The sequence below is a fragment of the Balaenoptera borealis genome, assembly GCF_965194805.1.
Source record: "Balaenoptera borealis genome assembly, chromosome: 16".
Lineage (NCBI taxonomy): Eukaryota > Metazoa > Chordata > Mammalia > Artiodactyla > Balaenopteridae > Balaenoptera > Balaenoptera borealis.
In genome coordinates this window covers 38,658,628-38,681,093 of record NC_138872.1, presented here as the reverse complement: position 1 = coordinate 38,681,093, position 22,466 = coordinate 38,658,628, and positions in this window count along the sequence as shown.

Genomic DNA, 22,466 nt, shown 5'->3' with positions numbered 1-22,466 from the left:
CTCAAGCTATTTTAAATATTTTGTTGATCTTTGCTTCACTTCATAACGAGACACATCGGAAAATATGCTATTTAAATGAACAGCTAAAAAAAAACCAAATTTCTAACTAGATTAGTGATTTATTGCATAATTGATAAAGAAATAAACTTGAATTAACACCCTAGTTTTTTGACCATTGGAATGTATTCTGCTATGCCATACTCTCCAATGACTTGAGTCATCATTTATTTTATTTATTTTAGTGGAACCAGTAAATGTATATGTTCTCTTGGGTTCCACAGTGAGACTGATTTTATTATGCTGAACTGTGAGGATTATTATTTATTTACCATATGTTACAGCCTCAATCTGCGTTTGTTTTTAATAATGTCTCGGATGCAAATCTTCCTTTCTTCCAAAGCAAAAATTAGCACTTAAATGTCACTACATATGTCCTCTGAAATACCTATAGGGACAGCGCATTCAGACTCAGGCAGACCCCAATCACTGACTTGCAAGGAACACGTGCATAAAATTTTATCAATCACTTCTCCATCCCAGCCGGACAGATGGCTTTTACCACCATTCTCCCTATGGCCCTTGAAGCAGTGCTGGGGGCGGGTCCCTGGGTTTCATACAGAGCAGAGGCAAATATGTTCTCACAATGGAAACTAATCAGCTGGTCTCCTCCTAAGCTACCAGGAAGATTTAGACTACACTCACACACTGTCGGAGGCATGAGAATCCATCACAAAGACAAATTCCAGAAGATTTCACAAGCATCTTTATTAAGCTCATACTCTTGCAGAAACCCTCCCTTGTTTGTCAGGCACCATGCTAAATGGCTAAAATACATTATCCTAAGTCATTACAAAATCTTAAAAGAGAGGCATTGTTACCTATCTTTTATAGGGGAAGAAATGAGGACTCAGAAAGGCTAAGCACATTTCCTAACTTACAGATAAGAACGGAGTCAAGATTTGGAAGCCTTGCTTTTCATTCTGTTTGTTATCCTACACATATCCTATGGATTTTTTGCATCCAGAAAATACAAACAAGAAAAGCATTCGACTTTTCCAACTTAACTGATTATATCACTGAGTATTTTTCTGTTGTAATAATTCTCAACTTCTTTTGCACACAAACCTGTCACTACATGTGAAATTATTATTGCTCTTCTTTCATGGGACTTGTTAGCTATTTATTACTAGTTATGTAAATAGTACTTCTTAGTCATTATATGTACTATTTAGTATTTGTTCTTTAAAAACTAGATATGTCAGTGGAAAGAAATATGTGGCCCTGAAACTTATAGTAAAAACATAGCATTAATGTATTTGAAAGAGAAAAGAGACATACCTAAAAATACATTAATAATGATCAAGTGATGAACTAGAGATGGTGAGAAGTAAAATACAGTTTTCTAATTTCCATATGTTCTATGATGAGCACATATGAATTAATAATTGGAGAAAATAAAATGCATCATTTAAAAAAGACGAGGACCTAGAATTAAATTTATTACAGACATCCAAGCATTTACAAAAGCTTTTGGCATTTCATGGTGTCACAAAATAAGAAAGTTGGAGGGACTCTCAGCCATTATCTAGCAGGCTCTTTGCCCATCAGCTTCATAGTTTTTCTGACCATTTTGTTGACTTCTAGTAGATCCAAGGTCTTTCCCATCCCACTGGATAGAGCATAGAGAGAGAGAATAGGGAAGTCGAAGAAGCTAGGATTTGGGGCTATGTCTAAATAGCCACCTAACCAGGAAACCTGGCAGAGAGCAGATGAAATAAGAATCACCAGCTTCATTATGAGAGAATTAGGGAGAATGAATCCTGTATTCAAGAATCAGGGTGGAAGGAGTCAGGGGTCTAGGAATTAAAGATGATCCTTGTAAGGGGTCCCAGCAAAAAAAAAAAAAAAAAAAGAAAAAAAAATGAAAAAAGTGAGCTAGGGCATCTCAAAATGAAATGGATTGGGAGCCTTTGCCTAGAGAAACAGAAATAGAGTAGAATGTACCAGAAGTATGTTTTGCTGAGAACTCATGTAGCTAGTCTGTGTTCCTTTCTAGACCTCTGTGTGAGGTTAGTGGGGTTAGTTCACAGACTTGTGTGACTTTGGATGAATCACTTTACCTTCTGGGCCTCTTCCTTTTATTTTGAAAATTATCACCCAGATCCACCTGTAAGATCCTTTCCAAACATATTAATTCGACCACTGTTTCATCTCCAAAAGCTTCTCTCCCACCTACCTCATTGAGGAATGTTTTCTACAGTGGCAAAGCACTCTTCCCTGGAGAAACCTTCTCATTCTGACCAAGCTAAATCCCCTCTGGGTTCAGTTTAAAAATGAAAGCCCCATCAACTGAAATCATAGATGTTTGAGTCCACACCTTCAAAATACCGAATTTCTGAAGAATGTTGAATTCCTGAATTTCTGTAACTTCCCTAAGAATCATCCACACCTCGATGGTGGACTCAGTGGAATCTCTGTCTGGTGACAGTGGCAGAGTGTTTCTGACAGAAGGTGGCTGGGTTCTACAATGCCAAAGAGAGTATCTGAGCAGCCACTGGGGGGGGGGGTGGAGGGGCCCACTGCTCCTGGGACAATGCTTCAGGGCTTTTCTCAGTGGCTTGAACAGTGAAAGGAAACCTCTAGCATTTCATAGGATAAGACTGGGAAGATAATTGCAGTGACTGAAATAGCACAAGGCTGAGCTGACGATTTGGAAGATGGTGCCCATTCAAAGTGAAAGGGAAGTAAAAGACACTAGCGAGAAAGAGAAAGGGGAGGGAGGCAGTTTCCTTGAAAGACCTGAAAATGAGCAGGAGGGAAGATAAAAGGCTAGGGGCGTGCACAATAGCATCCGAGCCACCTAATTCTCTGCTCTGTATTCATCGCAGTCAACTCTGCAGAGCCCTCAATGAGGCTTTATGTTGAGCCTCATTATCTGCTCAGAGATGGAGGGCAGGCCATGCAAATGAAGCTGGGCCCGCAGATAGGCTGTGAAAAAACTGCAATTTGTCAGCATTGAGATAAACAAATGAAGGGCAGACTGCGTGTGGGAGGCGGACCCCCGGGAGCTTTCAGGGTATTTTGACACTTGTTGTGAGAAATATCTTCAGGGTCTGAACACTGGCTCCCTCCTTATCATTTGACGGAGGAAAAAGGGTCGCTAATTTACTTATGACTGAGACAGCTGGGGTGCTGTGGAGGATCTCTGCTTTCATCCATTGGTACTTAGGTCCTAGATTAATGTCCTTCTCATTAGGCTCAGCTTTCTTTTCTGTCTGCTGCTTTCACAACCTCTAGGAGGAGGGAGTTTTTAAGCCTCTGAGAGTGGTTTGGGGGAGAAAACACACACAAACACACACACAGCAAACAACCTTTCAGTAAAGTGATGATTCTGGCCAACCATAGGAATGTGGAATCATTCTCACACCAAGAAGATGGTGAAGGAAAGAACTCCTGTTTTCCAGAGAGCATTGCTTTGATTCTCCTGGTAACATTGTCTTGTTGATTAAGGAAAAATAAAATGGTCCCATGTTAGTTGTTGGGAGATTACAGGCTATGCCTCTTCCATCAGCTGGAAGGGACAGCCTGTCAAAGCCCAGCAGAGAGTGGGAACAAAGCTGCCTTTGGTGATCTAGTCTATTCTCCAGTTTCTTAAAGGACTTTTAATGATGCTCTGGTGACAGCACCTTAGAAATCAGATTGAATCAATTGTAGCACATTTTCAAAAGCAAGATTATGCAACAATGGGGTTGCCATCCCCTCTCTGAGCACGCCCGGCCACGAGGCCGCCTGCTGAAGCTTATCCACAGCTGTCGCCCAGCCTAAAGCTGTCAGGGTGCATCCCCACCGGCCCCACGGGGAGCCGAACCTTGGTGGCATGAGTGCCCCATCCATCTCAATCCCTCCCACAAAACAAGAGTCACTAAAAGCTCATTTGTGCCTCTTTGCCACTGGGGCTTCTACACAGATCTTTCTGTTCTTTGGAGGAGAATGATGTGGACTTAATTAAGTGTCGTAACTTATGTGTAGGGCTGTATTGATGGCGGAAATGTGGTACAGATGTGGTGTGAAATGATGGTTAATTACTCTGGTGAAGAATACAAATCAGGGTGAGCGCCCATTATCTGAAGCCACAAGGAGTTCCTAGGCACTCAATTACCGCCTTCTTTGTGACCACAGCACACCAGATGGTTCCAACACCGAAGAGTTTTCTATTATCATAACATTTTTCTAGAGTGCCTTTTCTTCTTCTCCAATTCACCATAAGATGATTACCTTTTTATGGGGAGTTGATTGTTGGGAAGGGTGCCGGGGGGTCAGGCCCCAATTCCGTGGGGAGGAGCAGAAAAGGGGGCAGTGGACGGTGTCTGCAGCACAAGAGCCTGTAGCTGGACGGCTGTGATTCGGGCCACCCCATAATAGCTCATGTGAAATGACTGCTTGGTCCCCTCCTCCCGCTGAACCCACCACTTCCCTTCTGCCCCCAAATCCAGAAGACACAGTGTTCTGTGTGACCGGCTGCTCTGCCTTCTGTCAAAGCATTTCCAGCCAAGTGAGCAGTTTTTCTTTTAAGGGACTGAGTGGCCCTCAATACAATTCATTCCCACTCATTGGCACCACTGAGGCGTCAGGTGAGGACAAAAGTAAATGAGCTTGTGAATATAGGGCTAGTCATTAACTCAGGGCACCCAACTCTATCATCTGCCCATCCCTCCCCAGCTCCAGAGAAGGGGGTGAAAACAACAACTCCGTGGTAAATAAATAAATAAAACTCCACACCGTGAAAATCTCTGAAGCAGCAAGCCTGGACTTGAGACTCACAGAACCTGAGATGATTGGAATAATCCCGGGCCCGGAAGAATTTTCCTAATGAAAGAAAGACAAAATGGGGACAGGTTGAAACCACAGGCTGCTGTTCTGTTCATGGTGGAATCACCCCTGGGAAACAAGGAATTTCCAGGGAATTCCAGGTGATGTTTCTAGACACAGATTCCAGATGTGATGACTCCAGAACTCACAGGGGGACAGGAGACCAGCTGAGCACTTCTTCCCCCACCAGCCTACGTCCTGGGTTCCCACTGTCTCTCTTCCACTCCTTGAAAAATGCCCCTTCTCTCTGCAGAGTTATAATCTGGAGAGGTCTCATATTTTATGCTGAAAGGGCAAAGCCCTCCAGACCTCTCTCTGAAGTGAACTGTTGTTATGGTTGCATCTGTTTGCTAAACATAATGATGGTGTTATGAGGAGTAATGCCTTTATGACTTTCCTTCCTTAAGACAAAAGCACAGCCCAAGTGGTGTCTGCTTGAAACCCGATCATGTGGTTTTCAAGGCTGGCACCCACATCCTACTTTGGGGTTAGCCAAAGAAAACTGTATTTTGGTTTGGTGTTGCTAGCACTGAGGAAATGATCTCTGGTTCAGAGTTTATGTTTATTTAAACTGCGGCCACCGTGAGACACACGTCCATTTTCCATGACTGAAAAAAGCCTCCCCTTCCTCCCCCCACTGACTACTTCCAAAGGGAACATTTGCCCCTCTCATCCTCATAAGTGTCCTCCTATATAAAGCTAATGATGGCTCCATGATGGCGTGCATTGGCTCATCAAAAGAGAAATCAAAATGATGTCGAGTTATAGCCTAGAAAGTCAACACTGAACACCGAAGGCTAGTTATTATTCACAAACACATAAAGCCACTGACATGCATTGTATAGATCCAGTTTCAACCTTGTCTTTCCTTTAATAAATGAAACAAGCTGTACAGCAAACGAATAATCAAGTGGTGATAATGTCTGGTTTTCTAAGCAAGCAGCAGAAAGATTCATTTTTCTGTAACAACCACCACCATCAAAAAGAACTCATCAGAAATCCCTAAACCTGATTTTGGCTGCAACTAGAAAAGAATGCATATGTATGATCTTAGGCCCAATTACCACACTTTCATAATCAAGTGCTTCTTTCACTTAATTCCAAAGAGGAATCTAAACAGCTTTGACTATCTTTTGTGCGACATATAGCCAATCATTGAGCGTAATCTACAAAAGAATGGGAGAAGTTAGCCCAAAAGAGATAAAAATGAAAGAGAATTAGAGATTGCACTGACCACTATTGTGAGATGAATTCTTGAGATTGCGGTCTGAGATACATGCACTTCCATTCTCTATTGTCGCTATAATCTTTACTGTATATAAAAGTAAGAGATTTTCAAAACTCACAGTGAGAGAAGAATGCTCTGAACCCCAGGACAAACCTATGATTTCTACTTTTCAATAGGTGGTTCTTGGATCATCCCTCTTCATTTTCTAAATTCAGTAACAGGTGGAACAAGAGGACTATTTGCTGCTAACACATGCTTAGAGCAGAGATCCTGGAACCTAGCGATGTGACAAAGACGTGATGCAGCAACAGGTCAGTGAAAACTTCAGCAGGGGCTGTATGCTGAAAAGACCACAAAAACTGTTGTGAAGTTAACTGAGAATTCTCAAACATACTGCCTACATCTTAAATTTTTGAACTGTTTATCATTCAAGGAAAAAGGTATCTCCTTACCTTCTGTGATAGATTAGATTATGTTTCTGGAATATTCACTCCCTTTCTCTCACTTCCATGGGAACAATATAGTTCCTTGCTCCATTGATGTTGGTTTTGCCATGTGCTAAATTTATTTTGTGATTTACTTTTGGCCATGATGTTAACACACATGACACAGCAAAGGCTTGAAATGTACATACCTGTTTCCCCTAGTTTACTGATGCCTCTGCCAACATCAGGAGAAGCATATGCCCAGGCTTCCTTGCTAGACCCTAGAAGAGAAGAGATGCATGAAACAGAGCTGAGTTGCACCAGCCAAGTCCAGCCTCCATCAGCCAGCTCCCAGACCATCCCAGTGTGTGCAAAAGCCAAACCAATATCTGTAGAGCCGCCCTGCTGAGCTCAGCCAACCTGCAGGTATATGAGCAATAAATGCTGATTTTTGTAGGTCACTAAGATTTTGTGGTTATTTGTTACACAGATTATGCTAGCAGTAGGTAACAGATACATCTTCTTGGAAGTGATCTTATTATTAGACTGAATAATTTAGTGCTGTCGTTCTCAATCTTAGCTTAACAGAGATTCTGATTTCATTAAGTTAATCAATCTAATTCGGGCCCAGACATCAGTATTTTAAAATGTCCTCAAGTGATTCTAATGCACAGCCAGAGTTTAGAGTCATTGACACATATAAAGAAGTGATCATATATATATATATATATATATATATATATATATATATATATATATATACACAAGGGGGCATCACTGGCAGTGGTATGGTCCTGAGAACAAAGGCAGAACCTGCGACTCTGACAGATTTATGGGAAGAAGAAGGTCATCCACATTACTTGTCCAGAGTGGATTTCAACCTTGGCTGTACCTTGGAATTATGTGCAGAACTTAAAAAACACAGAATTCTGAGGCCTTCCTGCAGAGATTCTTATTTAACTAGTCTACATTGTAACTTCATCTTGACATCACATTTTTAAAAAATTCCTCAAGTGATTGTAATGTGTACCCAGGGATGAGAACTATTGGTGGAACAAATTGTTTTCAGGGTCATTAAGTAGTGGAGACCCACTCACAAGGGCTGTGATTTCAAGGCAAGTCTCCAGTCCTAGAGCAGGAAAAACCCAAAGAAATGTCCACAGTCCAAAAGAAGTGGCATTCCTGGTGGTGAATAGGGTTAGACAACTCATTTTTTGGACTTGAGGCATGAATCGAGATGCAGTAGCAAGAAAACATAGCACTTAACAAGAATGGAAGCAGAAAGTCAGAATCAGAAAAGAAACAAAATGTACTTGAGGCCCTGAGTTACTGACCTGGGACATTTTAAGGTAACTTCGCTGAAAATAGTACTGCTCTAAGAGTTTGAGTCTGGGTTGAAATGATTTAGGCAAGGGTTTAGGCAAGAATGGGTAACTCACCTGCCTACAGTGGCCAATTTGGTGGTACACATGAGTCAATGGAGGGAAGGTGACTTGGCGGGGACTGCAGCTCCCTGGGGACACATACCTAGTAAAATCTACAACCCAAGTCTAGACAATTCTGTCATTAGGACAGTCTTTTTTTAAAGACTGAGACTAGAATTTTGTGTACCATCTCTTGGTTTTTAAATACTGGCAACAAGAAAAAAGATCTTTATAAATATTGCACAAGTTAAATAAAGATGATCTTGAAATAAATTTGGACTACCAACTCCCTGTTTATGATCTCAAGGTTACGTGTTTCCAACTGTTCAGTGTAATTTTTATTTCAACCATGCCCTCTCATCCCAGTGGCCCAAGCAGGTCAGAAGCAAAAACACTAAGTGAAGGGGCATTGACAGAGGCCAGTGTTAAGGCTTGAATAAGTCTTGTGTCCTGCCAGAATCCATGCAATATCAGGGAGGACTTCTGGGAAAAGCTTTCAAGATGTGTGGCTCTAAAGGAGAGAAAGGTTGTATTATGAGTTTAGTCCTGACACAGAGCTTCACTGCCTCCCTACCTTTGAAAAATGTCTTCGGTGTACTGACACACTCCTACTTAACACATTGGGCTGCTTTTTTTTTTTTCCCCAAAATGAACAACTTTTCATTGAAGTATATTGATTTACAATGTTGTGTTAGTTTCAGGTGTAAAGGAAGGTGATTCAGTTTTATATATATATATATATATATATATATATATATATATATATATATATAAAAAATATATAAATATATAAATATATATACATATATATGTTCTTTTTCAGATTCTTCTCCATTATAGGTTATTACAAAATATTGAATATAGTTCCCTGTGCTATGCAGTAAGTCCTTGTTGTTTATCTATTTTATATATAGTAGTGTGTATCTGTTAGTCCCAAACTCCTAACTTATCCCTGCCCCTCTTTCCCCTTTGGTAACCATAAGTTTGTTTTTTATGTCTATGAGTCTATTTCTGTTTTGTAAATGAGTTCATTTGTATTATTTTTTTAGATTCCACATATAAGTGATATCATATGATATTTGTCTTTCTCTGTCTAACTTACTTCACTTAGTATGATAATCTCTAGGTCCATCCATGTTGCTGCAAATGGCATTATCTCATTCTTTTTTATGGCTGAGTAATATTCCATTGTATATATGTACCACATCTTCTTGATCCATTCATCTGTCCGATGGACACTTAGGTTGCTTCCATGCAATGAACATTGGGGTGCATGTATCTTTTCAAGTTAGAGTTTTTGTCTTTTCCAGATATATGCACAGGAGTGGGATTGCTGAATCATATGGTAGTTCTATTTTTAGTTTTCTGAGGAACCTCCATACTGTTTTCCACAGTGGCTACACCAATTTACATTCCTAGCAACAGTGTAGGAGGGTTCCTTTTTCTCCACACCCTCTCCAACATTCATTATTTGTAGACTTTTTGATGATGGTCATTCTGACTGGAGTGAGGTGATACCTCATTGTAGTTTTGATTTGCATTTCTCTAATATTTAGTGATATTGAGCATCCTTTCATGTACACATTGGGTTGCTTTTAATTTGTTATGATTAAAAATACCAGGGCTTGGCACTTCCCTGGCGGTCCAGTAGTTAAGACTCCATGCTTCCAATGCAGAGGATGTGGGTTCGGTCCCTGGATGAGGAACTAAGATCCCACATGCTGTATGGCGTGGCCAAATGAAAAAAAAAAAAAAAAAAGAATACCAGGGCTGTTTTTATCTAAAACTTGAAAATATAGTGTGCATACAGCGACTTTATATTTCTTGCCCCAAATCAGAACACATGGTCCACCAGTTTCTTATACCATTTCTGAATGTGAGAAATACTCCGGGAGAGCTCATCTGAAGGCCAAAAATTTGGGAATTCCATGCTGGTTTTATAGGAATGGCAGAGATTATTTAAAACCCAGGATTATCACAGCCATTTGTACGTATATGTACTCATAGGGAATTTATATATTAGGTACTAAGATTTCTTAGAAATTATTTTCTACATTGTCCTTTGTAAAATGCTTTTTCCCTTCCAGTTTTCAGGTATAGGGATCGATTTTCCTTACTAAGTTCAGGCTCCTTCCTCTTTCTGTATCCTTTCTTTTTTCCATCCATATCACCAATCTGTATGTTTTCTGCTTTTTGACTATAATTATTGCTCTTAGAGGAATCTTTTGTAAGAGGACATGTCTTACCAAGCAGATAAAGTGTTAGTTGTTCCTGATAAAGTAAAGCATGGAAAGAGTTGGGTAAATCTTTCTTCAGTTCCCATACCTGCTGATACTTTATTCCTTTTATATTCAGACTCTACTGACTTGAGCTCCAGAGCATCTTCAAATTTGGAGATTAGAGCCACTAACTTTAGGCTGCACCCATTGCCTAGGATTTTATTTTCTTTTAAGGACTCGAAGGTAGGCACACATCCCAAATCTGACCTTTGACAAGAAGTTCAAAGGTAAATACCACTTTGCAATTCCTTTTATTCCTTCACTCAACAAATATTAGCAATATGTATGCCTGTTACATGGCAGGCACTGTGCCAGGTAGTAAACATATAATGGTGGGCAAACTAGATATAGTTCCTGTCTTCATGGAACGTGCAGCCTATGAAGACAGCAGACATTAAGAAATAATAAATGAGAAACAATACTGAAAAATTAATAAATAACTTGAATAAATAAAAAAAGTCCATTTGAATTAAGTGCTGAAAGGAGAGGTGCTAAGAGATTCAATCTGGTTGGGCAAGTGAGGGAAAGTTTTATTGAGGATATAGCCATTGAACTGAGATCTGAGGGGTAAGTAAGAGTTAACTAAGTGAGGAGGAGAAAGCACTTCCAGGAGGATAGAATACCACGTGGAGGACCCTGCGATGAGAAGGAGCATTAGGGAACAGGCCCAAAGATCTGTTTTGGTGGCTGGCCCATATGAAGAGAGAATTTGTGATGATTATGAGGCCTAAGTGATGGGTGGAGACCAGGCAGAGAAGGTCTCTGTGGACTGTTGATGTGTGCTATTTGCCCAAAAACAGAGTATGAGGCCAGTGGTGATGGGTCTATTCTGTACTACCCTGAGGCGAGTAAAGAGGGGTGGGTTAGAATGGACGTGGGTAGACTCATTTGGAGGAGTTCTCAGTTTTCCAGAGAAAATAAAATGATAGCTTAGAGTAATGGTCATAGTTTTGAAAAGAAATGAACAAGTTGAAATTTGTTAGCAAATAAAATTGGGGTTGATTTGGAGAGGGGATAAAGGAGAGAGAAGGCTCAAGGGTGATTTGCATAATGGGATGAATGTTGGTGTCTTGATCTGAGATGTAAAACCCAGAGGAAGATTAGATTATGGGATCATGAGCTTAGCTTTGGACTGGGGATTTAGAATGTTTTTGAGACATTTAATAGAAGTTAACAAGTGGGTGGTTGTCTTAAAGTTTAAAGGTGCAGACTGGAGATTAGACTCTAGCTCAAATAATGGGTAATTGAAGGGAAGCATGTAGCTGAGACCCTCTAAAACTGTTATGGAATAAGAGGACTGAATTTTGGAACAACCAACATTTAGTGAATGGGTAAAATAAGAGATTCCCACACCAAAAGTACAGAAAGGATTCCATGAAGGTGGAAGGAAAACTACAATATTGCATCATGAGACACTTAGGGAGGTCGTGTGCCAAGAAGGAAGGGAGTCACTAGTGTCAAATGTTGCTGAAAAGACATGAAAGATGATTTGGGAATAGCATTGAGTTCAGTGAGAAGGTCTTTGGGTCACACTAATAAGAACTATTTCAGAGGCATACTGGGGCCAAACACATACTGGAATGAATTGGCAGTTATCTCTGTATGTTTCCCAGTCCCTCTTCTTCTCACGCAAACACAGGAAACTAGATATATTAAAGCAAATATATCTAGTTTGGTTTTTTAGTAAATGGAGATTGGAACCAAAGATCAATATTATTTGACATAGAGTGGCCATGAGCCAGCCTTTAAATGTTTGCTGAAATTCCAACTAGACTCTGATTCCCCTCTCCTATCACTATCTCTCTGCACTGTGTTAGAATGCAATATTCACTTAAAAAATTATTTCTGTGTGGGAAATAAAGTGAAGGTTAATATACTCGATTTTCTTTTCTCATAGCCTAATTGTCTTAAAGTAACATTGAAACCTGGAATGCCAGCTTTAGCAAGTGCCTACAGACAAGTATTTCTTCTTGGTTTGTTCATGTGCTTTTAAAAATATCTCAGTTATCAACTAGAAAGAGAAATAACTTGAATTTGTGTTGAAGGCAGTCCAGGGAGTGGGTAGAATAAATGATACAAAAATGTGAAATGTCAGTTATTAGAAACTGGTGAGTTGTACAGATAGGAAGCTGATCCAATGCCCACAGCTATTATTTTCCAAATAATAACCAAAGCCTACAAATTTCTCCCTTTTCTTTTAGATCTATTTATCTATGAAAGGAAATGTTATTCAATCCATGTACACTTAAACCATCAAAGTAATTTAAGGAAGGTCTTTTGATGGCCCAAGTATATTTTGAGCAATTTAAGAGAAAAATATTTTGTCTTTCTTTTTATGTATGGGAAGCATCATTTTGCAAAAAGCAGTTGAATCAGAATGACAAAATTAGATTTTTTTAAAAGATATATTTACAAGATTTTCAGTGGAATACAGATTTGAGGAAGAGCATGTGCTCATTGTTGACATCTAATGTGATGCCAGAACAAAGGATGCTTGCAGAGACCCAGCCAGGGTCTATTCAGCTCAAAGAACATCTCGCCTTAGTGTATAAGTCATAAGTCATTTATTAAATTCAGTCAGTACATATTTTGATCATCCACATAGTTCCACACACTGTTCTAGGCATTAGACAACAGTATTCAAACTATGGACAAACCCGTGTCCTCAATAAGTTTATATTCTAGTGGAGAAGACTAATAGTAAATAAATGTATAGCATTAATGAAAGATAGAGAGAAGTTTTACAAAGAAAACTAGAGTCAATGGTAGAAAGAAGAGAATGGTGATGATTGCTCTTGCAGATAAGTTGGTAAAGGGAGCTCTCTGTGTGGAAGTTATACAGAGATCTGAAAAATTCGAAGGAACAAATTTTTATAATTATGAGAGAAAAGAGCATTTTATATATAAAGTACAAAGGCCCTGGAGCAACCGTGGTGTGTGCCCCACAAAGCAGAGCCCTGCCAGCTCCACATTCTCCCAGACCTTGAAGACACAGAGAATGGGTTTATTCCAGTGCCTTCCTGAAGATGCTCTCATTAGCCATAACATCCAAAGAAGAAAAATCTGCTTTCTGTTAATGTCTCCCCTTGGTGAGTTTAGTTTGCAAATTTTCTGTGGTTTCATTAAACTGAACCAGAAGGAGTCTCTGAATAGATCTATTGCTTTGGGAAACTACATTAAAAGCCAGCTCGCAAGTCTGGCTCCTTGGGGTACAGCCAACCTCCCCAGCTCACCTCTAGTGAGACTGACTCTATTTGCTTCCCTTACTGAAGGTGAACCCATGAACCTACCACTTCCCGAGGCACACTTGGGTGGCTCAACCCCGGGTGCACCCGGTAGTCCAGTCGGGCAGACTAAGGTGTATGTATTATCTAATCAAACCCAAAGGCTTCGATTAAAGTCATTATGTGCAGGGCAAGGGCAAGACAAGATTTCTGACTTTTGGACATCTGCACCTCAGGGATTGTTTGCCTGTTCCTCCACAGATTCATTGAGACTGGTGATAAAACTATGGGAGGAGGGGGTAGTCTTCTTTGGATTTTAATCTTTGGAGGAGGTACCTTATGGGTCACATTTGAGTAAACTGCCTGCATCCTCATTGAAATGGAAGATGAAGAGGCATCCTCTCAATACAACTTTATATCCCTTGTTCTAGACACCCAGCTGACTGCCCCAAAGCCACACCCTGCCCAATGTCATGTTGTGTGTGGTCCACACATTACTTAAAAGGGAAAAAAATTAAATTACTCCTCATGATTGCAAAATTGAGGGAATTCACATCAACTCTGGATTTCTGCACGCTCTTGAAAAAGCTCTGAGAGTTATAGATCCACAATCCCTTATGGCAACAATTGGCTGGAACTTAAGGGCTGATTTCCTTACGTGGGGCATGTGCCCTCTACTGCCCCTAATTCTCACCCAGTCCCTATTAATTTCACCTGCTCACATCATTTAGTTTCATTTCCTGCTTGGGCTCTGTAGGCATTGATTCTTATAAGTCCTCCTTTAATCCATTATCTTATTCTTGTCATCCAGTTCCTTTTCCCCCAACATTGAGAACAGCAAAGGTGATGACAACATCATGGTGGATACATCCAGTGGCCACTACAATCTGCTACCTTAAATTGAAAGCGAGGCAAACACTTCCCTCTTTCTTCATCCTAACTTTGCAGTAATTTGATGGAATGATGATATCATAAAAATAAAATGATGATTGCATAAAAGCAATTAGTCTGTCATGAGAGAAAATGTAAGACTGTGTGTGTCTTAGATGAGGAAACAAACTGTTCTAGAGAAGAGCACAGATGGGGCTTTCTCAATATTTGAGAGTCTAAAAGACAGAGCTGGGTTTCCTATCTGCTCTGGATAGTGGATTTGCAATCTATTTTGCTAAAGAAAGTTTCAGACAAAGGGTTCAGACACCTGTGACCTCCATAGACTGTAAGCTCTTGAGGGCAACAGCCAGATGTCTTTTGTTTGCCAGTGTTTGCCCAGCGGTAAGTCCATGGCCCATGGGAGACCCTCAGTAGACATGTTTGTGGAGGAATGAAAGTCCCAGTGCCATCATGTGTGAGCTCTCCCAGCAGTGTATGTCCCCACTCAGGGCAGCCGCGAGAACACCCAAACAACTGAGTCACAGCCACCCCTTACAATTCCTGAGTGGTTATAGACATTCCGTTGGGTTGAAGTTGTTCAAAATGGTTACAGCACACAGGGGAAGAAAGATTTTACAAAGGAGGCCAAAAATTCATGCATCAAAACACCATTCCCGCCTTGTTTGGCCTTGAAACATCTTCCTTTAATTAGTTATTCCTGCATTTGTTTCCTAAGACTGATGAACAGCTGGCTTGTACTTGAAGTTACACAAAGAGCTGGGCTTAGGAGTACATTTTAGTATCCGCTACTTCATCTAATAGCTCTGGGGCATATTTCAAACATCTTGTTAGGGGCCTGCCTATATTATTACCGGCTGTGACCTTCCCTTTGGGAGCTGCCAGCACTGATTGGAACTCATCTGCTTCTTTCTGAGCAGGATTACAGCAGGGAGGAAGCCGGGGAGATGTGAAAAAGGTCTAGATCCGGGGCACACTTTGAGGAATACCCAAAGCTTCTTTGAAAATGGAAGCCATGGCAGGGAAATTTGGGATAGAAATTTTTCTTTCTATATTCCTTCCTTCCCACAGTTTAAGCAGGTAACTACACTATATAGTTAGTTGCCTTGAAAGTTTTTGGCAGGCTGAAAGCAGAAGCTACAGGAAGGTCATGGTTCTTCCTGTCCTTGAGCTTGGTGTCCTGGCTGGAGGGGGCAGCAGGAGATTCAGGCCTGTGAAGATGACAAGGTTCAGAACTGGCAGGACATCACTTCCACTGCATTCTGTTTGCTAAAATGAATCACAAAGCCAGTCCAGATTCAACAGGTATTGAAATAGACCCTGCTTCTTGATGGGGGCAGCTACAAAGCCACATTGCAAATGGCGTGCTTACCAGTGGTGGTTTGGAAGATTGAGCCATTTTTGTAATCAGTCTATTACATTGAGTCTTTGCAATTTTGTTGAGGCCACAACTCCTGTATCAGATTGACCACAGGTGCTCCTTGCTTTGAACTACTTCCTAAAGCATCATTACTAATAAGAGTACTGTACCTCCAAGTTAAATGCCAACACCTGGAGGACAAGATTTTTTTTTTTTTTAATTCCTGCACCATTTGCAGAACTTAACATCATACTAATCATTTTCTTATAATTCTTTTTGTTTGGTTAGAGGTGGAAAAGTGACACCCACAAACCTAGAACATTATGTATCCAGAGACACTATCTAGAATTACCTTCATTATTTTTAAATTTTTTAATTTTTTTTAACTGCCTGGTACTTGGGCTTAAGAAATATGCTGCCTGGGTCCTTGGACTTAAGAAACCATGAAATTAGGGAGACATTTTGGAGGGTAAAACTCAGCAATATGCTTCTTTATAATCTTTTAAAAAAAATCTCAATTCCTGTATCCCTACCCTGATGAGTTGTTGAAATTCATTCCCAGTCGTTATTGGGGTTCTGGTACCCTCCTGTGGGAATTCAAATATCAGTGGAAATTAGAGGAAAGGTCTCTGGGCTCTATTTTGTCACCATTCAAGTCCATGTGGTCCCGTGGAGTTGGACAGAGCTCAGCTTCTGATATGGGGAGGGGATATCTTCAGGAGGTCCTGTCCACCCGTGCTCCTGCTCCTGGAACTATACCAGCACCATGAGAACAAGCCCGGGCTAGCCTGGTGGAGGATGAGAGCACATGGAGCAGAGCTGAGCCTTCTCTGCTGGGCCATCCCAGACCAGCCGGCACCCAGCCCACTGCCTGCTGCCCGGATTCTCTTGTGGGATCCCCACTGTATCATCAAAGCCGTGGCCCAAATCAACAGAACTTCCCAGGCCACCATAGGCTTGGGGAAATTATAAATGGTGTCTTTTTTTAAAGCACTACGTTCTGTGGCAATTTGTTACACAGGATCACTGTATCAATACATAACTGATTTGCTGGAATAGATGATATATCAGGTTCCTGAGGTAGGTGGGGCTTCAAAGATTTAGTCAAGAAGGGAAGAGGGGGTGGTCATGCCAGTCAGGGGAAAGAGCTTTTCCTGACTTGGTTTCAGCCTTTCCAATGTATCAATACTAATCGGAATCTCAGTTCTCTTAGACATGTCTCTCCTTCCTCTTAGGCTCCCTTTCTCGCTTTGCCCAGCCTCCTGTGAACCAAGGAGGTCAGAGCAGCTGTAAGGCCGCGTGGGGTCCCAGCCTCCACGAAAACCTAGTCCTCCCATTTGATCTCTGCTCCAGCCCCGCTGGGCCAACCTGGGGAGCTTTCTTTCCCTTCATCTAAACTCTGGAGATCAGAACACTTGGACCCTTTTGGCAGATTTATACAGAGCACATCAGGCCCAGGAATCTCCTTGAGTGCCCAATAAAACAAGGTATTTTTGCTGTTATTTTATTCCCAGGCCCCAGACTTTCATTACAGAATAAAATTTAGAAATAAAAATAAAGCTCTCCCTCACTCCTGGGGCTTCCATTCTCTTTGTCGACGAGCTGCCCTGCCCTCCTGGTTCTCAGGCTCTTGCGCTGTAACTCCCAGGATTTCTAACTTCCTGCCTCTTTCCAAAACCCGTGCCACTTTCCCAGGCACTGGGAGTCAAGTTTGAAAGGGTCAGTCCCTGGAATGCCTTGTGGTAACAGTGGGGAGACACCGCTCCTGTCTGTTAATTGGCACAGGAAATGAGCAAAGTTGAATGTGGTTCTCCTGTGATTAGAAACCTTTTAAAACAACAAGCATGGCTGAATCTTTCCTTAAAAGAGGGATGGGAGTGGGTCCAGAAACCAGAGAGCTCTCTAGGTGATTTAATGAAAAAAAAAAAAAAAAATTAGATTGGCGTCTATTCATTTTGTAGAATAAAAATTTAAACAAAACAGGGGCAAAACGTTCCTAAATGTTGGAACCTCGTGGGTCTCCCTCAATTTTTTCTCTGGTGCTGCTAAAATAAATGCTACGGAATAGCTCCCATTCCATTTCCTTTCCCATTCTTCTTCCCCACCACCCCCCCATGTCTTCAGAGCAGTCCTTTTAAGGATCTGAGAGTCTTTTAAAGTCCCGCCTCCACCCGTTTTCACTCTGACAAATGTTGATTTTTAATAATTCCTCCTTCTTAGGTTTCAAAACCATCAGGGTGTTTGTTTCTAAAACTAAAAATTGAAACAATGAATCGGGAATAAAACCTTTTTTGTTTTTTTTTTTTTTTGTTTGTTCGTTTTGTTTTCTTTAAGAGGGAGCTAGACAGGAGTCAAGAAGACCTGCCTGCAGTGTTTTTAAGATCTGAAGAAATAATATATGCAGAGAGGCAGGCACCCCACTTTTGCCCTCCTTCCATAGAATCCACTTGCACTTTCGCTTAGACATGTACTTGTATTTTCTTTTTGTTTCCCCAAGTGCTTAACTCAGTCCTGAGCACAGAGTAAGCACTTAATACATATTTGCTGATGTGAATTGAAGGCCTGGGTTATTTCCTACAGATTAAGCAATTTTGACACCATAATCCCTAAATAATTCCCAGGAAGTGCCTTGCACAATGGTTTCTAGTGCAGGCACATTAGAGCCCTTGATTCCTGTCTTTTGCTGTTTGTTTCTGGTTCATGTGTCAAGCCATTCACTCACTGCTCTTGGTTGGTTCTTTAGACAGCCAGGGGAGACGAGTGATAACGCCAGGGCTGGGCGTTTGTATTCTCCATGTCTTAGAAACTAGACTCCAAAGCAGAGAAATGATTTTTCTACATTGCTGAGTAATATAATGATTATGACCTGCAAATATTTGGAGAAGGGTGGTCAAAGGTAGCCAAGAGAGGTGAAGATGCTCTCAAAAGAAATGAAACAGCTCCAGTTCTGAGGCCTGCTCTGAGCATGGGGAAATGCGGGTGAAATATTATAGCAGCAACAGGAATGGTTATTGAACTGTGAAAAGCATTTGCTACATAAAGAGGGCCTTAATTCCTCTGATGTTATCAGGGAGGGATGTATTAGGTTCTGCAAAGCAAGTGGCAGTGATCAGCAAATGCATTTTTAAAATGTTCTTCCCCTTTAATATCAGATGACTATAACTTAATCTCCAGTTTGTGGGGTATTCTTCTTATCCCTCCCCCCCAAAAAAGAGGGTGTGGTCAGGGGAATTAAGGAGGCCGATTAAGAGGGCCATTTTAATTTCTGGAATGAGTCACCCCCTCACTCCCATTTTTCTGTTGCTTTTATATTTATCAAAAACATAAATTAAGACCTTGGGATGTCTGAGCTAACAAAAATTAGGTATAAATTACTACTCTATTAATTGAAATAGAAGACTATGATAAGCCCTGAAATATTTGATAATCATATACAAAAATGTCCATGTTAATTTGTATTAACTTTCTAAACAGCTCTATAGAACCAAGTTAGAAATGTTTTAAGAAATTGTTTTATTTAATAAAGACATGGACAATCACCCCATTTGATTTTTGAAACAGCAAAAACATTTTTTAAGTAAAACTTATTCCACTTTTTGCACTTTAATTTGGGATAAAGAGTCAATGAAAAAGAATCGAACATCTTATTTCTTCAGTTGGTTTCAGCTGGTAGAATTCAAAATGGTGCTTAGTGTGGAAGCTAAAATGGAAATAGATTGAATAGGTTAAGATTTTAAATTGGACTGAGAGCTTGCAACATGAGCAATCTAGAAGGATCATGGCACTATCAAGGTAGCTGGTTTCAGACCATAGGTTTGTTCTCAAAAAGAGCATCTGACTCCTACTTACACCTTGGTAGGTGGGCACTGGAGAGATGCCAGGAACGTGCTATGCTGGAATGCTAAGATACACACCTAAGGAGGGGATTTAGAGAAGAAAGTGATTTCTATTTCTGTTCCTTTCTTTTGCAACTGTTTACAAATAGCATGGAGCTGTGACGTTTGTGTGTCTTACTAATGTGGCTAATAGCACAGTCTATTCATAAATCCAGCCCCACCCCCAGAAGCCTTGTCGTTTAGGTCAGAGCCTTATTCTTGGCCAGTCTATCACTGCTGCTCATTGGAAATTGACACGGAAAATACTCCAGACGTAGGCATTTTTCTGGAATCGCCTTGACACATGAACTGTATCTGCTTACACTCTTTCTTAGCATCATCCCCTGTCAGTTTCCGCTGGAAGTTTCAACACTCCCCTGATTCTGATCCACCCACGCTAATGCATGATCCCCCTTCCCCAAAGCCTGGGAGAATGAGGAAAGACGTGCATTTGATAAAAAGCCCATTACCATTTGGGAGAGGGGGAAGGAGGGAGAGAACAGAGCTGGAGCCACCCCATACCACGACCAGCAGTTGTTGGGTTTAAAATTTCACGTTGGCCTCTTTTTTAGTAGACAGCCTAAGCTGGCATCAAGAGGCTATCGACTGTCAAAACAGCAGCCAGAGAAACAATCGACAAAGCCATCCCTTGAGAACGTTGAGTAAACTGGTGAAAATACCGTCAAAGGAGTTAATGTGCGAGCTGGCACCCAATGCCAGACCCAGCGTGAGAACCACTTACGTGGTAATTGTCCCTCCCAGGGTCCGGACTCTGTCAAACACTGCCCCAGGCTTGCCTTTCAGCACAGGAACTGATCTCTTTTTGACAAACTGAAATACACACCCACCCCAAAGCCCTACCAGCTGAGGGTGGGGAATTCAGGTGGGAAAGCAGGCAGTTCTCTAGTAGCCGCAGGCCGGTTCAGTTTCACCAGACTCCCCCAGGGTCAGGCTGGCTGGGCAGACTGATTCTTGGGAACCTGGGTGATATTTATGCACAGCCCTGACCTCTAGGGGAGATAAAGCCAGACACCAGGTTGCGTCTCACAAACCCCTTCCAGCCAGTCCAACCGCAGAGGGGCTCCTCGGTCCCAAAGTCCCACACTCTCCTTTGTGGCCTTGAGATTAAGCATCCATAAAAGGAGAGATGGTGGTTAGACCAAGCACAAGCGCAAGGTCAGTGCGGTAACACGAGGTGCACGCGCATCACGGCATCGCAGGGCTTTCTGACACAGTGTGAAAAACTTTCCCAAAGTAATAGCTAAAAAAGACACTGTCTTTATAATTGCACAGGTCGGAAACATGCAATTTGAAATAATAGGATTGAATAGGAAAATAGTAACTACAAAGGAGGTTTTTGTTTTGACATCAAGAAACACCTGTTGCACGTTGGCGCTGAGGGCTAGCCTGCAGGATCTCTTAATTTTCTGGAAGTCACACCAGTTTGCTATTCTGCCAAATTCTCCAGTCACTCAAAAGAATGAGCATTCAGGGTGTATACCTATAAATAAATAATACGATTGTAAACAAAAGCCTGGGAATAATTTTTAATAGATAGCATATTAATAAAAATAAAAAGCGTAGGACTTCCCTGGTGGCGCAGTGGTTAAGAATCCGCCTGCCAATGCAGGGGACACGGGTTCAAGCCCTGGTCCCAGAAGATCCCACATGCCATGGAGCAACTAAGCCCATGTGCCACAACTACTGAGCCTGCTCTCTAGAGCCCACGAGCCACAACTATTGAGCCCACGTGCCACAACTACTGAAGCCCGCATGCCTAGAGCCCGTGCTCCACAACAAGAGAAGCCATCGCAATGAGAAGCCCGTGCACCGCAATGAAGGGTAGCCCTCGCTCGCCGCAACTAGAGAAAGCCTGCACACAGCAACGAAGACCCAATGCAGACAAAAATAAATAAATAAATAAAATAATTTTTAAAAAATAAAAATAAAAAAATAAGTAAATAAATAAAATAAAAAGCGTAACTAAGACACCTAAAACAAAAATAAGTACAGGTTATAAATAGGTCAATCAAAAAGGCAAAAAATTATATAAATGTCTAATAAATGTGGATAATTAATTAAATTCATTACTAATCAAAAAAACAGTAAATAAAATGAACAATGTCATATTTGTTTGCCCTAATCGGCAAATTTAAAGAATGATAATACTAACAGCAATTCATAAAATATGACGAATGGAAATAATATTGCTGCAGACCACCTGGGAAACAACTTGACAGTAGGAATCAAAAGCGTTAAAAAAATATTTGTATACTTTCACCCAGTAATTCTGCTGTGAAGAAGGCTTCCATCTTCAGCCACTGCGCCCACTGCCGTTGGGCAAGTTGGAGCCAAGTGTCCAGGGAGGCCCTCTGCAGATGGACCACAGAGAACCTTGGCCTTCCATCTTCTAGTCCAGAGGCACCCATATGTAATTCAGGAGACTCTCACTTGCTTCTATAGAAATCTAGACTTGTGGGGCTGTACAGGGAGGGGCACTTACTGGTGCCTTTTATCCTCCCTAGATTTTGCCCAGGTATCATTCTACTGGCTGATTTTTTTTTTTAAGTATAGTTGACTTACAATATTATACTAGTTTCAGGTGTACAACATAGTTATTCTGTATTTTTATAATTATGAACCATACAAAGTTATTATAACACTATTGACTATATTTCCTGTGCTGTACATTACATCCCTGTGACTTACTATTTTATAATTGCTAGTTTGTACCTCTTAGTTCCTTTTATCTATTTCAACCTCCACCCACCCCTTGCCCTTCAGGCAACCACTAGATTATTCTCTTGCATCTGTGAGTCTGTTTCTGTTTTGTTATATTTGTTTGTTTGTTTCACTTTCTAGGTTCCACATATAAGTGAAAACAAAGTTTTTTG